A 14,157-nucleotide genomic window follows, 5' to 3' on the forward strand; every position below is an offset into this window, starting at 1 on the left:
TGTGTCCTTTTTTTCCAATTGGTTAATTTTCTTTTCATAACTTTCTTAAATTGCTTTTTTCCCTAACTTTTTCTCATTCTCTCTTATTTTATTTTTAAAATTTCTTTTTAGGGTTTTTAAAAATTTCTTTCTGGCTTGTGACCATTTGACACTATTCTTTTGGGAGAGGCTTTTTCCCCTTTACTATCTTCCTCTTCCTCAGAATATGAATCTAGAGCTTGTTTTACACCATAATAGCTACTAGTGACCCCATTCTTTTTCCTTTGCTTATTCATTTTTACTTTTTTGTCTTATTGTATTTTCAGTAGCTATCAACCAGACAGAATCAGCCTTGAATTTGTGGGTGACTAGAGCCAAACACAGCAGATTAGAGGGAAGAGAGGCAGGAATCAAAGAGAAGTTTAATTTCAAAGTGAAGATAATGACATGTAACCAAGGATACTCAAGGAAGTGTGGGGAGATCCCAACACTTATACCACTGTCTGTACAATCATTGATAGTCTTGACAATGAAAGATAACAACAACTTTGACTCCCTGTTAAGAAAATTTATATATATATATATATATATATATATATATATATATATATAAAGAGAGAGAGAGAGAGAGAGGAGAGAGAGAGAGAGAGAGAGAGAGAGAGAGAGAGAGAGAGAGAGAGAGAGAGAGAGAGATTTGAATTAAATTCTGTGTAGAAATTGATTAGCTGTATAATTTCAGGCAAATTATCTTAGCTCTCTTTGTCCCAGTTTTCTAATCTGTAAAGAGAAAAATAACAATGGTTCTGGAGACTTTTTCTTAGGGAGTTGATTAATAGCTAATTCAATTTCTTTTTCTAAAATGGGACTCTTTAAATAATTTATTTCCTCTTCTCTTAATTTGGGCAATCTATATTTTTGTAAGTATTTCTCTATTTCACTTAGATTATTAGATTTGTTGACAGATAGTTGGGCAAATAACTCCTAATTATTGTTCTAATTTCCTCTTCATTGGTGGAAAGTTCTCCCTTTTCATTTTTGATACTAACAATTTGAGTTTTTTCTTTCCTTTTTCTAATCAAATTAACTAAAGGTTTATCTAGTTTGTTGGTTTTTTCGTAAAGAACAATTAATTCCAATACTATGGCAAAGTATTTGAAAAAACAGGGAAAAAGGAGTCCTACCAAATTATTTTTATGACACAGATATGGTACTGATTCCAAAAACAGGTAGGGTCAAAACAGAGAAAGAAAATATGTTTCATATATTTCATTTTCTTTTTTTTTAATGTAAAAAAATAAATTTAAGGATGGAAAAATAGTAATAGGACACAGAGAACATGAAATGTTATTTTGTTGACATTTGCATAATATTCTTTCCCACCCAAAATATAAATTATTTGGATTTCATTATCCCACATTCTATGTTTAATGTTTTTAGAGAATGTAATTAAGTTTATAACAAAGATAATTTGAAAATAAGTCAAATTTAGTGATTAAAGTTTGGTTTAGCATATTTAATTTTTTAAAAATGACTATTTTTCAGGTTTTGTGGCATTGTTTTGCACAATAATCATTTTCTAATACTTCACCCTTGCCATTGACATTACTTTAACAGAAAGAAAAAGAATTAAGAACTAAAAGATACTTTAATCTGGAGTCAACAATAATTTGTTCTGAGGCAGCTTCTTAATTTAGTGACTATAGCCCCAGGACCTGGAATCTAGTAGACCTTAGTTCCAAATAAGCCTAGGACACAGTAAGTGTGTAAACGTCCCAGGCAAGCTACTTAATCTTTATCTGCTTCAGTTTCTCTGCAATATTCTTAATTGTCCTTAGAATTATAATAGCGTCTACCTCCCAAGTTGTTGGAAGGATCAAACTATTATTTGTTTAATAATAATAATAATAAAAGCCATTAGAACAATGCCTGGTACATAGTAGGTACTATGTAAAAACTCCTATTTCCTCTTCATTTCCATTTTACTTTACTAGGTGCTGAGAATATGAATAAAAAGACTCAACATTTCTACTGCCCTAGGAGAAGCCTTATATTCTTTTTTTTTTCTTTTTTTCTTTTTTAATTTTTTTTATTATATATATATATATATATTATAATATTATCCCTTGTATTCATTTTTCCAAATTACCCTCCCTCCCTCTATTCCCTCCCCCCGATGACAGGCAATCCCATACATTTTACATGTGTTACAATATAGTCTAGGTACAATACATGTGTGTGAATATCATTTTCTTGTTACACAATAAACATTAGAATCCGAAGGTACATGCAACCTGGGCAGACAGATATTAGTGCTAACAATTTACATTCACTTCCCAGTGTTTCTTCTCTGGGTGTAGCTACCTCTGTCCATCATTGATCAACTGGAAGTGAGTTGGATCTTCTTTATGTTGAAGATTTCCACTTCCATCAGAATACATCCTCATACAGTATTGTTGTTGAAGTGTACAGTGATCTTCTGGTTCTGCTCATTTCACTCAGCATCAATTGATTTAAGTCTCTCCAGGCCTCTCTGTATTCCTCCTGCTGGTCATTTCTTACAGAGCAATAATATTCCATAACCTTCATATACCACAATCTACCCAACCATTCTCCAACTGATGGACATCCATTCATCTTCCAGTTTCTAGCCACGACAAAAAGAGCTGCCACAAACATTTTGGCACATATATGTCTCTTTCCGCTCTTTAGTATTTCTTTGGGATATAATCCCAGTAGTAGCGCTGCTGGGTCAAAGGGTATGCACAGTTTGATAACTTTTTGGGCATAATTCCAGATTGCTCTCCAGAATGGCTGGATTCTTTCGTAACTCCACCAGCAATGTATTAGTGTCCCAATTTCCCCACATCCCCTCCAACATTTATCATTATTTGTTCCTGTCATCTTAGCCAATCTGACAGGTGTGTAGTGGTATCTCAGAGTGGTCTTAATTTGCATTTCTCTGATCAGTAGTGATTTGGAACACTCTTTCATGTGAGTGGATATAGTTTCAATTTCTTCCTCTGAGAATTATCTGTTCATATCCTTTGACATATATTTCATTTTCAAAGAAGATATGAACACAATTACAAAACACTTTCCACACAAATAAAGTCAGATCTAATCAATTGGAAAAATATCAAGTGCTCATGAGTAGGCTGAGCTTATATAATAAATGACAATACTGCTTAAATTAATCTACTTATTCAGTGCCATATCAATCAAGCTCCTAAAAAATTATTTTTACAGATCTAGAAAAAATAACAAAGGTCATCTGGAAGAACAAAAGGTCAAGAATTTCAAGGGAATTAATAAAAAATAATGCAAATGAAGGTGGGTTAGCTATGCCAGGCCTAAAAGTATATTATAACGCAGTGGTCATGAAAACAACTTGGTATTGCCTAAGAGTAGTCAATCAGTGGAATATGTTAGGTTCACAGGACAAAATAGTCAATGACTGTAGTAACCTAGTGTTTGACAAACCCAAAGATCCCAGTTTTTGGGATAAGAACTCAACATTTGAAAAAACTCCTGAGAAAATTGGAAATTAGAATGGCAGAAACTAGGCCCTGACCCACACTTAACACCCTATACCAAGATAATGTTGAAATGGGTTCATGATTTAGGCATAAAGAGTGATATTATAAGCAAATTAGAAGAATAAAAGATAGTTTACCTTTTAAATCTGTGGAGAAGGAAGGAATTTGTGTCCAAAGAAGAACTGGAGTTCATTATTGAACACAAAATAGATAATTTTTATTATATTGTTTAAAATTTTTGCATAAACAAAACCAATGCAGACAAGATTAGAAGGGAAGCAATGAATTAGGAAATGTTTTTACATTCAAAGGTTTTGATAAAGGCTTCATTTCTAAAATAGAGAATTGACTCAAATTTATAAAAATTCAAGCTATTCTCCAGTTGATAAATGGGCAAAGGATGTGGAAAATTTTCAGATGAAGAAATTGAAACCATTTCTAGTCATATAAAAAGGAGCTCTGAATCACTATTGACCAGAGAAATGCAAAGTAAGACAACTCTGAGGTACCACTAAACACCTCTCAGATTGGCTAAGATGACAGGAAAAGATGACAAATGTAGAAGAGTTTGCCACTAGTTTGAGGATTATTTATTCATATCCTTTGACCACTCAACCACTGGGAAGTGATGCTTGTTTCATATATTTGTTTGCTGTTCATTTGGTTCATTCCTGTCTGATTCATCATGACCTTATTTTGGGTTTTCTTGTAAGAATACTGCAGTGGTTTGCCATATCCTCCAGCTCATTGATAGATGAGGGAATGAGAACACTAGGGTTAAGTGCCTTGCCCAGGCTAACCCAGCTAGTAAGTGCTTGAGACTTTGAACTCAGGTTTTTCTGATTCCAGCCCTGGCACTCTATTCACTGTACCAACCAGCTGCCCCTGCCACCTCCTCGCTCTTTGTGATTGTTCTCTATATATGTTGGATAGCGGACCATTAGCAAGAATATCTGATGACAACATTTCCCCCCCTCAATAGTTTCCCTTTTTATTCTAGTCATGAAGCTCAGCTATGAACAGGACTTTTTGTCACTAGGTAACCCTGTCTTACTTTTGCTGTTATGGATTACTACTGTTGCTACCATACATAGGTTGACTCTGTTTAGCCACAAGTATACAAATTAAGGTTCAACCACACTAATGTAGGTTCTTCTGGGGGGGAGGGGGGAGAAGGGGAACAGGGCCCCAGCACATATATCTAATTTGTCTCCTTGCTTGCAAGCCTTTTCCCTCACTTTGAATTTAAGCTTTTGTTTGATTCCTGAGCCTCTTGTCTCTAGCTCTGTTTGGCTCCAGATACCTGCAAATATTAAATGCCAGCTTGGTCCAGTTCACAATAACTAATGATAGCGATGGGATTGATACAGAATGGAGCCATTAGAGTCTCCAGTACCAGTGGAAATGTCACCAGAGAGTGACCTTATCTGGTGAATCTTCTGTTCTCCTAGATCCAAGGTTTTGATCTCCCTGCCTTGGTGGAGCTTGACATCCTCTTGTGAGGAAAACTCCAGGACCTTCCAGTGATCTTTTTCATCTTGGATCAGTCTTGTAAGAATATCCTTTCTCAAACTGCACCCCTTTGTTAACAGGCCTCTTTCCTTGTTTTGCTGTGTGTTTGTCTTGGTTTGGGGTTTTTTCCTGCTCCCTTCTATAAAATTATAACTGTATTCCCCTTGACTCTCTGGTTGTCTGTTGTTTTGTAACCTGCCCACCACCATAAATTTGAAACTGCTTGTCTCAGTAAACACATATCTCTGAATGGGTTCTAATTGCTTCCCTTGTTAAAACTATCTGTGCCTATTTGTTTCTGTTCTGTCATTTTGTCCATGTTTGTATCTTTGCAAAGTGCAAAATATCTGTCTTGTAATTGCATTGTGAGCTAAATTCTGTTACTTTGAAAGATTTAAAAGGCAACCAGATAGAAAAACTTCTTTTTTTTTAAATTTTTATTTTATAATTATAACATTTTTTGACAGTACATATGCATGGGTAATTTTTTACAACATTATCCCTTGCACTTACTTCTATTCAGATTTTTTCCCTTCCTCCCCCAACCCCCTCCCCCAGATGGCAAGCAGTCTTATATATGTTAAATATATTACAGTATATTCTAGATACAATATATGTGTGTAGAACCGAATTTTTTGTTGCACAGGAAGAATTGGATTCAGAAGGTAAAAATAACAGTTTACATTCATTTCACAGTGTTCCTTTTCTGGACGTAGCTGGTTCTGTCCATCATTAATCAATTGGAATTGGATTAGCTCTTCTCTATGTTGAAGAAATCCACTTCCATCAGCATACATCCTCGTACAGTATCATTGTTGAAGTGTATAATGATCTTCTGGTTCTGCTCGTTTCACTCAGCATCAGTTGATGTAAGTCTCTCCAAGCCTCTCTGTATTTCTCCTGTTGGTCATTTCTTATAGAACAATAATATTCCATAACATTCATATACCATAGTTTACCCAACCATTCTCCAATTGATGGACATCCATTCATCTTCCAGCTTCTAGCCACTATGAAAAGGGCTGCCACAAACATTTTGGCACATACAGGACCCTTTCCCTTCTTTAGTAGTTCCTTGGGGTATAAGCCCAGTAGTAGTATGGCTGGGTCAAAGGGTATGCACATTTTGATAACTTTTTGGGCATAATTCCAGATTGCTCTCCAGAATGGTTGGATTCTTTCACAACTCCACCAACAATGCATCAGTGTCCCAGTTTTCCCACAGCCCCTCCAACATTCATCGTTATTTGTTCCTGTCATCTTAGCCAATCTGACAGGTGTGTAATGATACCTCAGAGTTGTCTTAATTTGCATTTCTCTGATCAATAGTGATTTGGAACACTCTTTCATATGAGTGGAAATAGTTTTAATTTCATCATCTGAAAATTGTCTGTTCATATCCTTTGACCATTTATCAATTGGAGAATGGCTTGATTTCTTATAAATTAAAGTCAATTCTCTGTATATTTTGGAGATGAGGCCTTTATCAGAACCTTTAACTGTAAAATTTTTTTCCCAATTTGTTACTTCCCTTCTAATCTTGTTTGCATTAGTTTTGTTTGTGCAGAAACTTTTTAATTTGGTGTAATCAAAATCTTCTATTTTGTGATCAATAGAAAAACTTCTAAGGGTTGTAGACAAAGAGTTTAAAACATTGGACAATTGTCCTACTAAACTGCACTAATTTCCCCCTTAGGCTTTTTGTGAGAGATTAAGTAATAAAAAATAAGTCAGATAACCAAAGTTTGTAGAACAATTTTTAAAAATTAGCATATTTTGGCCTTTGAAGAGTAATCCCAGGAGAAAAGTGAACTTGGGGGTCATTTCAAAAACTCATTAATTTCTGAAATAACAGTAATGGGGAGCACTACTCTGTAGGGTTTGTTTTAAGGGAAAATAAGGATTAGATTTTATAAATGTTTTAAAAATAAATGCCAGGATTAACAGCTTCATTGTTTTAGGGCAAGGAAGGAAGGCAACTAGTTTGAAAGTAATTCCAGAGTGAAGGAAAAAAATATATAGGTAAAGTGTTTTACACTTTATAACTATCGAATTAACCTTTCCTTGACATTTCTGATCATGAAAAAAGACTGTTTAAAACAAAGATCTCTTTCTTGTAACTGCCCCAGGTCAAAGAACCTCTTTGACTCCCTCATCTCATATCAAATAGCCAAATAGAGGTGTTGAAAAATGCTGGCAAAATTATAGGGAAATTTGAATTAAGATCTGGTTGCAGAAACTGATTAGCTGTATAATCTCAGGCAAATTATTTTAGCTCTCTTTGCCCCAATTTTCTAATCTGTAAAGAGAAAAATAACAATGTATGTATCCACATTCTATGTTGTTTGTGAAATCAGAATGATGTGACAGTGGCTGACATAAATTAACCATAAATTAATTAATTGAATGTAATTATACTAAATCTGATATCTCTAAAGTCTTTTTAAAATACCAAAGATAATAAGATCAATGATTTTACATGTTATAACTTGGAAACGAAATTGATGTCACCTGAAGTTTATGGTTTGTGTTATTGTTCTATTTCTAAATTTTCTTATACTGTGAAATGTGAGACACCATTGTAACAGAAATGCTGTTAGATAAAATTACTTTTCAATCTGGATGCTTGTTACAATGATATCTTTTATTTAATAAGATACAGTTTATAAAATAGTTAATAGTATATAATAGCAAATTTTTCTTTGAAATTCTTGGCTATTATGAAGGTGAGAATAGGATAATTTAGAGATGTAGTTTCAACACATTAAGGATGAGTCAAATATTAGGTATTTGCTATATATATCTGAAGCCTGAGAATATGGATAGTTTTCATTTTTAAGGAAAGAATAAATTAAGTATTACCTGGTAGGGAAGGATCAGGAAAAATATGCAAGACCTAAGTTGTGGTTAGGGAAATTTTGCTATTTAAGGTAAAAACTCCTTGGACTGTAATTTGCTATTGTTTTGAGTTTTGGTTACAGGGATGGTTGTCTGAATTGTCAATATTAGAAAATGGCAGGTGCTGCAGTGTGTGAACTGCTAAAGGTGGATGCCAGTGACTAGGAAAAGTTTGGGGTATGACTGAGGTTTGACCTACATAGGATCTTCCTGACTCTTATTTCCCCATTGTGCTAGTTCCTTTTTGAAAAGGAAATTTCTCATCCTGGTTAATTCTGAGCCTTGCTTGTGATACAATGTGACTATGTAATTGGCTGTCAGATATGACTCATGCCAGGAATCAAACAGAGGTAAAGGATTTTTTTTCTCCCCTGTTACATTTGTTATAACATTGTCTCTCCTTTTCCTTCTATAGAAACTTTCTATAGTTAAGAAATTTTGTTAAGTACAACACTGATCCATTCAATAATTGATTGATGCTGCAGGATCTCTGAATTACTATAATAGGAAGCAAGTATGGACATCTTACAATTTTAACTTGTATTTCTGTTCAAATTTTAATATAGGGATGATATGCTTGTAAGGGGGAAATAATAAGACAAGGTAATAAAATGAAGATATAAAAAGTTGTCTAAATAAATTTTGAGAAAGCAACAGGATTAGACTGTTTTCTCCAAGAATTATATACAGATACATATGATTAGCTTTCAAATTTATTTATTGTGGAAATTCAGATTTTAAATATGTTTCAATAATAAATAATCAAAATTGGATTAGAACTTATATATAGATTGTATGGATAATGATAAAGAAAATGAAAGTATTTTCCCATTATTAAAGGATCTATCTGATCACTTTAAAAAGCCGATGAGGTCATTTTATGATTGAACCCTCCTAAATTTTTTAGAAATTCTTATATCAAGTACAGGATTTAGGTAAGGATAGCAACTAGAAGTGGTATATAAAGTGAAATTCTCCAAAGTTTCAAGGTTGGAGAACCAAATTTAAGTGATTGTACTAAACTGTATTAAGTCAGAATTATCTAGGAACCTCTAGATTTGATTCCTGAGAATAAAGTTTATTGTCCAAGAAAAAATAATCAGATGACTTGACTACATCAGTCATCTGGGATTCAAGATGTGCTGATTAAATGAGAATGAGAATGGGTGAGTTGAATACAAGGAAACTTGATCTTATGTTTAAGTTTTCTTGGTTATCTTGAGTACATGTAAATCTTCACTCTCAGAACTAGTCCAATATGATCCTTCTAAGTAGTCTGACCTATAGCTGACTTAATATAATTATACAGTTATGAGATTCGGAAGAAAAGTTTATTGCATTGTTTGAACCAAGCCCTGCATGCTTGGGAAACTAGACCATTTTTATGTGCTATTTGGAGATCTTTAACCAAAGGCCTGTGTTATGCTGATCAGAAATTCAAATTCAAAGACTGACACAAGTCATTTTCTCTAAGAACCCCTACCAGGTCCTTCTGACTACTCAAAAAATATATTAAAACTTGTGAGTATGAACTCCCGGATCATCTGAAGAAAGCCCTTGCTCTTGAGTGGACATGGGAATCCTCTAGAGACTCTAAGGTTCATCTAGTACAGACCCAGAAACAGTTGACATTCAGATGAGAGCTCTGTCCAAAGATTCTGAAGGGCCGAGAATACCGTTATAATGTCCAGGATAGCTCTCTGGAGGGTCTCAGAATTAGTCAGAGTCAGAATCAGTCAAAGTCCTTGGTCTTTAGGAGGAAAAGTGAAAGAGGCAGATGATGAATCCTGGACTCTGGAGTCTGGAGCCTGAAGTTCTCTCTCCTCATCGTGCTGTGTCAGAGAGGCTCTGACCCTTTTCCTCCACCCTCCAATCCTTGCCTCTGATGACCTCATCACAGCACATTCAAGCCAATCAGGAGGAGATCCATCACATCTCCATATGTTTGTAGAACCATTATCACACCTCGAGTAGTAAGTAATTAGCCTGGAGTGCTCTGCTGTCTTAGATTCAAATACACCTTTTCAGAGTTCCAGCCCCCTACATACTGTTCTAGGTATACTTCCCTTCTGCTATGTACCCCATTCAAGCACATACTGGCTTTTCTCCCTGTAAGTTCTTGGCTCCCCTCTCTTTCCTGGTTGCAAGCGAACAACGGCTAGCAATGATATCCAGCACAAAATTTCCCTCAGGAAATTCCTCCTGGGCAATATCTCTTCCCACCTAACTGGCCTCCAGGAGGACCTGCCTCTCCTTTATTGGCCAAAAGGGTAAGGTTCTTTCACACCCCCTCCCTCTGCCCAAAAGAAGGAAATGTGAAAGTATTAGGAGCCATCCTGGTTTTCAGAACTAAGACCCAGCAAGCAAGCTTTGAGCTTGCATCCGGCAATCCTTTGTGCTAACCTGGAGCTGATAGGCCCTGCGCTTGAGCAAGCCCAATAGGCCAGACCTGAAGAGCCTCTGAAGGGACTTTGGGCCACTGCCACTTTCCCCCACGGTTCCTGTTGTGCTCCCGGCTGTCGCTATTCTGCCCTGCTGGACTCTGTCTGGCCACAAGTATTTTATCCATCAAGTGAAGCCAGGACTTTTGCTCCTGGTTTGCTAACTTTGAAATTCAGTTTCTATTTGATTCCTGACTCTCGGCTCATCTGCCTTTTTTTTTTTTTTTTTTTTTGGCTCCAGCCAAAGGCAGGTTGGAGGCTGGTTTGGTCCACTTACAAAAGACAAGGGGAAACGGGGGAGGGAAAGGGGAGGAGTAGGAGGCGGGGAGCCCCCGAGAAAAGAAATCGTCCTGTGTGGAACACTGTTAAAAAGAGAGGAGAGCTGGGGTGGGGCCAATGATCCCCGGGAACTTCACAGCGGCAGTACTGGCCTGTGGGAGCCCCACTCCGCCCCCAAAGCTGTCCTGGAAGTGGTAATTCCGGCAGGCTCGGTCTCGCCCTCCCAGAACCCTCTCCCTCCCTGCCCCTCTCTGCAGGTGGAAGCAGCCCCTGCAGCCAAGGCCGGGGCACCTGAGCGGACAGCTCCCGGCCAGCCGGAGCTTCAGAGGCCTCCAGGCGGGGCTGAGGATCCTGCAGCAGCTGCCTCTCGGGAGCTGTCCCTGCTGACCTGGGTCGCCCGCGCCGAGCCAAGAGCCAAAGCTCCGGGCGGCAGCATGGGCGGGCCCGGACGCCCCGGGGTCTCAGCCCTCGCCTTCCTGGTCTTCGGCATGGTCTTCCTCTTCAGCGGCCTGGTCATCAACTTCCTCCAGCTGCTCTCGCTCGTTTTCTGGCCTCTCAATAGGACGTTCTACCGCAAAGTCAACAGCCGCCTCGGCTACTCCCTCTTTAGCCATCAGGTCGCGCTGCTGACGTGGTGGTCGGGCTCCGAATGCACCTTGTTCACGCAGCCGGAGTCCCTGCGCCAGATGGGGAAGGAGAGCGCCATCGTCATCTTTAATCACACCTTTGAGATCGACCTTTTCTGTCTCTGGACCTTATATGATCGCTATGGGATCCTGGGGACTTTCAAGGTGATGGCCAAAAAAGAGCTCCTCTGGGTGCCTGTGATCGGCTGGCATACGTACTTTCTGGAAAGCGTGTTCTGCGAGAGGAAGTGGGAGAAGGACGAGGTGGGGCTCGTGAAAAGCCTGCGCCGTCTGGCCGACTTCCCGGAGCACTTTGGCTTTGCCGTGTTCTGTGAAGGGACTCGCTTCACGCCGGAAAAGCACCGCGTCAGTGTGGAGGTGGCCAGATCCAAGGGACTGCCCCCGCTCAAGTACCACCTGCTGCCCAGGACCAGGGGCTTCGCGGTCGCCGTGCGGTGCCTGCGGGGCCGAGCTGCCGCGGTCTATGACATCACGCTCAATTTCCGAGGCTGTCGCTACCCAACTTTGCTGGGGCTCTTTCAGAGGGAGAAGTACAAAGCGGACATGTGCTTTAGGAGAATTCCTTTGGAGGAGATCCCGCAGGAGGAGCAGGAAATCGGCCAGTGGCTCCAGCGGCAGTATCAGGAGAAGGATGCTCTGCAGGAGCTCTACTACGAGAAGGGGGCCTTTCCGGGGGAGCGGGTTAAGCTCGGCAGAAGACCGTCGACACTCTTGCATTTCTTCTTTTGGGCCGTTGTCACCCTATTTTCTTTCTTCAAGTTGGCAGTCAGCGTTTTTCTAAGTGGATCCCCCCTGCTGATTCTAATGTTTTGTGGAATCTTTGGTGGAGCTCTTTGGGTCTTTCACAGACTGGTAGGAGTCACTCAAATAGAAAAGGGTTCTGCCTATGGAAACCAAGAATTCCAGAAAAGGGAATGATTAATGGCTGCAGATTGAACACATGTAACATGAATACATGGGACTATCAATTTAATCTAATTAAAAACAAAGCATCAGGGAAAAATAAATTCCATTTTTACTTTTTATTGTGTCCCCTTGAGCAAATCAGTGTACTTCTCTGGAACTCAATTTCGCTATCTATAAAACGAGGGAGGGTGGTGGAGTACATGACTTCTGGAGTCCCTTCTAAAATTCCCTAATTCTAAATATGATTCAATTCAATTGAACTCCACAAGCATTTTTAAGCATCTAATACTGGCAAGGCACAATGATACAATAATTGAAATAAAAACAATTACTTCAAAAAGCTTATAATATAGTATTATTTGCAGAATTAGCACATTTTTCTCTAAAAACCCAATAGAAGTGCAGAGAGGAGTTGACACAAAATTTGGTTCAACTGGAATGTAAGCCTTTGTTATCAGCCTATATTTCTCTTAGATGTGTATGTTGCTCTTTGACACTTTTGTTAAATTCAAAAACAATGTCAATGCTCCTAGAAGATTGAGTTGGTTTGGAGTCACCAGTCGTTGCCTAAGTATGGAAGCTACAAAGAAAGGCAAAAGACATTCCCACTTCTCAAAAAGTGCAAGTCCATGGAGGCTGGGGGGAGAGATAACAGGGGAATAGCAATGTAAAAGTAAGATAAAAGGGGGATTCATTGAAAATAATCAGCAAAGGGGAGCAATAGCTTTAAATGGAATTAGAAGGATCTTTTTTTTTTTTTTTAAAGAAATGATAGAAAGAAACTGAAAATAGTATGCTTCATCATACTCTCTGTCTCTCTCTGTTCTTTCTCTGCAGGCAGATAGCAATTTTCATCATAAAACCTTTGAGTTTGTCTCAGATCATTATATTGCTGAGAATAACTGAGTCACTCAGAGTTGTTCATCTTACATTATTGCTGTTATTGTGTACGATGTTCTCTTCATACTGCTCATTTCAATTTGCATCAGTTTGTGATAGTTTTTCCAGTTTTTCCTAAAAATCATCGAACCGGTGTTTTATTTACAATAATATTCCATCACAATCATGACCTACAACTTCTTTAGTCATTCCCTAATTAATGAGCATCTCCACAATTTCTAATGATTTGCCACCACAAAAAGAGCTTCTATATATTTTTTTGGTACAAATAGTTCATTTTCCTTTTTCTTTCTTTTCTTTGGGATAAAGACCTAATAGTAATATTGCTGGATCAAAAGGATATGCCCAGATATATCAGCCCTTTAGGTATAGTTCCTAATAGGATTCCTTCACAATTCCACCAATAGTGCATTTGGGTCCCAATTTTCCCACCTTCCATCCAACATTTATCCTTTTCCTTTTCTGTCATCTTAATCAATCTGATAGATGTGAGATAGTATCTCAGAATTGTTTTAATCTGCATTTCTTAGTTAGCAGTAATGTAAAACATTTTTTCAAATGGTTATTGATAGTTTTGATTACTTCATCTGAAAAAATGCCTGTCCAAATCCTTCCACTATTTATCATTTGAGGAATGACTTCTATTCTTATAAATTTGATTCAGTTCTCTATATATTTGAAAAATGAAGCCTTTATCAGAAATACTGGCTAACTCTAAAAGATTCATCTCCTTCCTAATGGGTTGCCAGTCCAGAAGGAAGGACTTTGAGTCTTGAGGATATTGGGACCCTGTGAAGGTGAGACTCTGGTTACTGGGAGTATTTATTATGAGACAGTTAGATGATGCAATGAAGCACTGAACCAAAAATTGGGAAGATGAGTTCAAATCCAGATGATAATCATAGCACCTACCTCCCAAGGTTGTTGTGAGGCTGAAATGAGATAATATTTGTAAAAGTATTTTGCCAAAATTTTGGCAAAGCAACCAGTCTTCATTGTCTGTGCAGGATCTTTTTCCTTATGATTGAGCTCATAACTTTTTTTATTTTTATTTTTGTT

General features: G+C 37.8%; 1 pseudogene; it reads left to right on the forward strand.

Moving 5' to 3' along the window:
- Positions 1-10,775: 10,775 nt before the first annotated feature.
- LOC141543282 (1-acyl-sn-glycerol-3-phosphate acyltransferase gamma pseudogene) lies at positions 10,776-12,517 on the forward strand (annotated as a pseudogene).
- Positions 12,518-14,157: the final 1,640 nt, after the last annotated feature.

The sequence above is a fragment of the Sminthopsis crassicaudata genome, chromosome 5 (genome assembly GCF_048593235.1).
Source record: "Sminthopsis crassicaudata isolate SCR6 chromosome 5, ASM4859323v1, whole genome shotgun sequence".
Classification (NCBI taxonomy): Eukaryota; Metazoa; Chordata; class Mammalia; order Dasyuromorphia; family Dasyuridae; genus Sminthopsis; species Sminthopsis crassicaudata.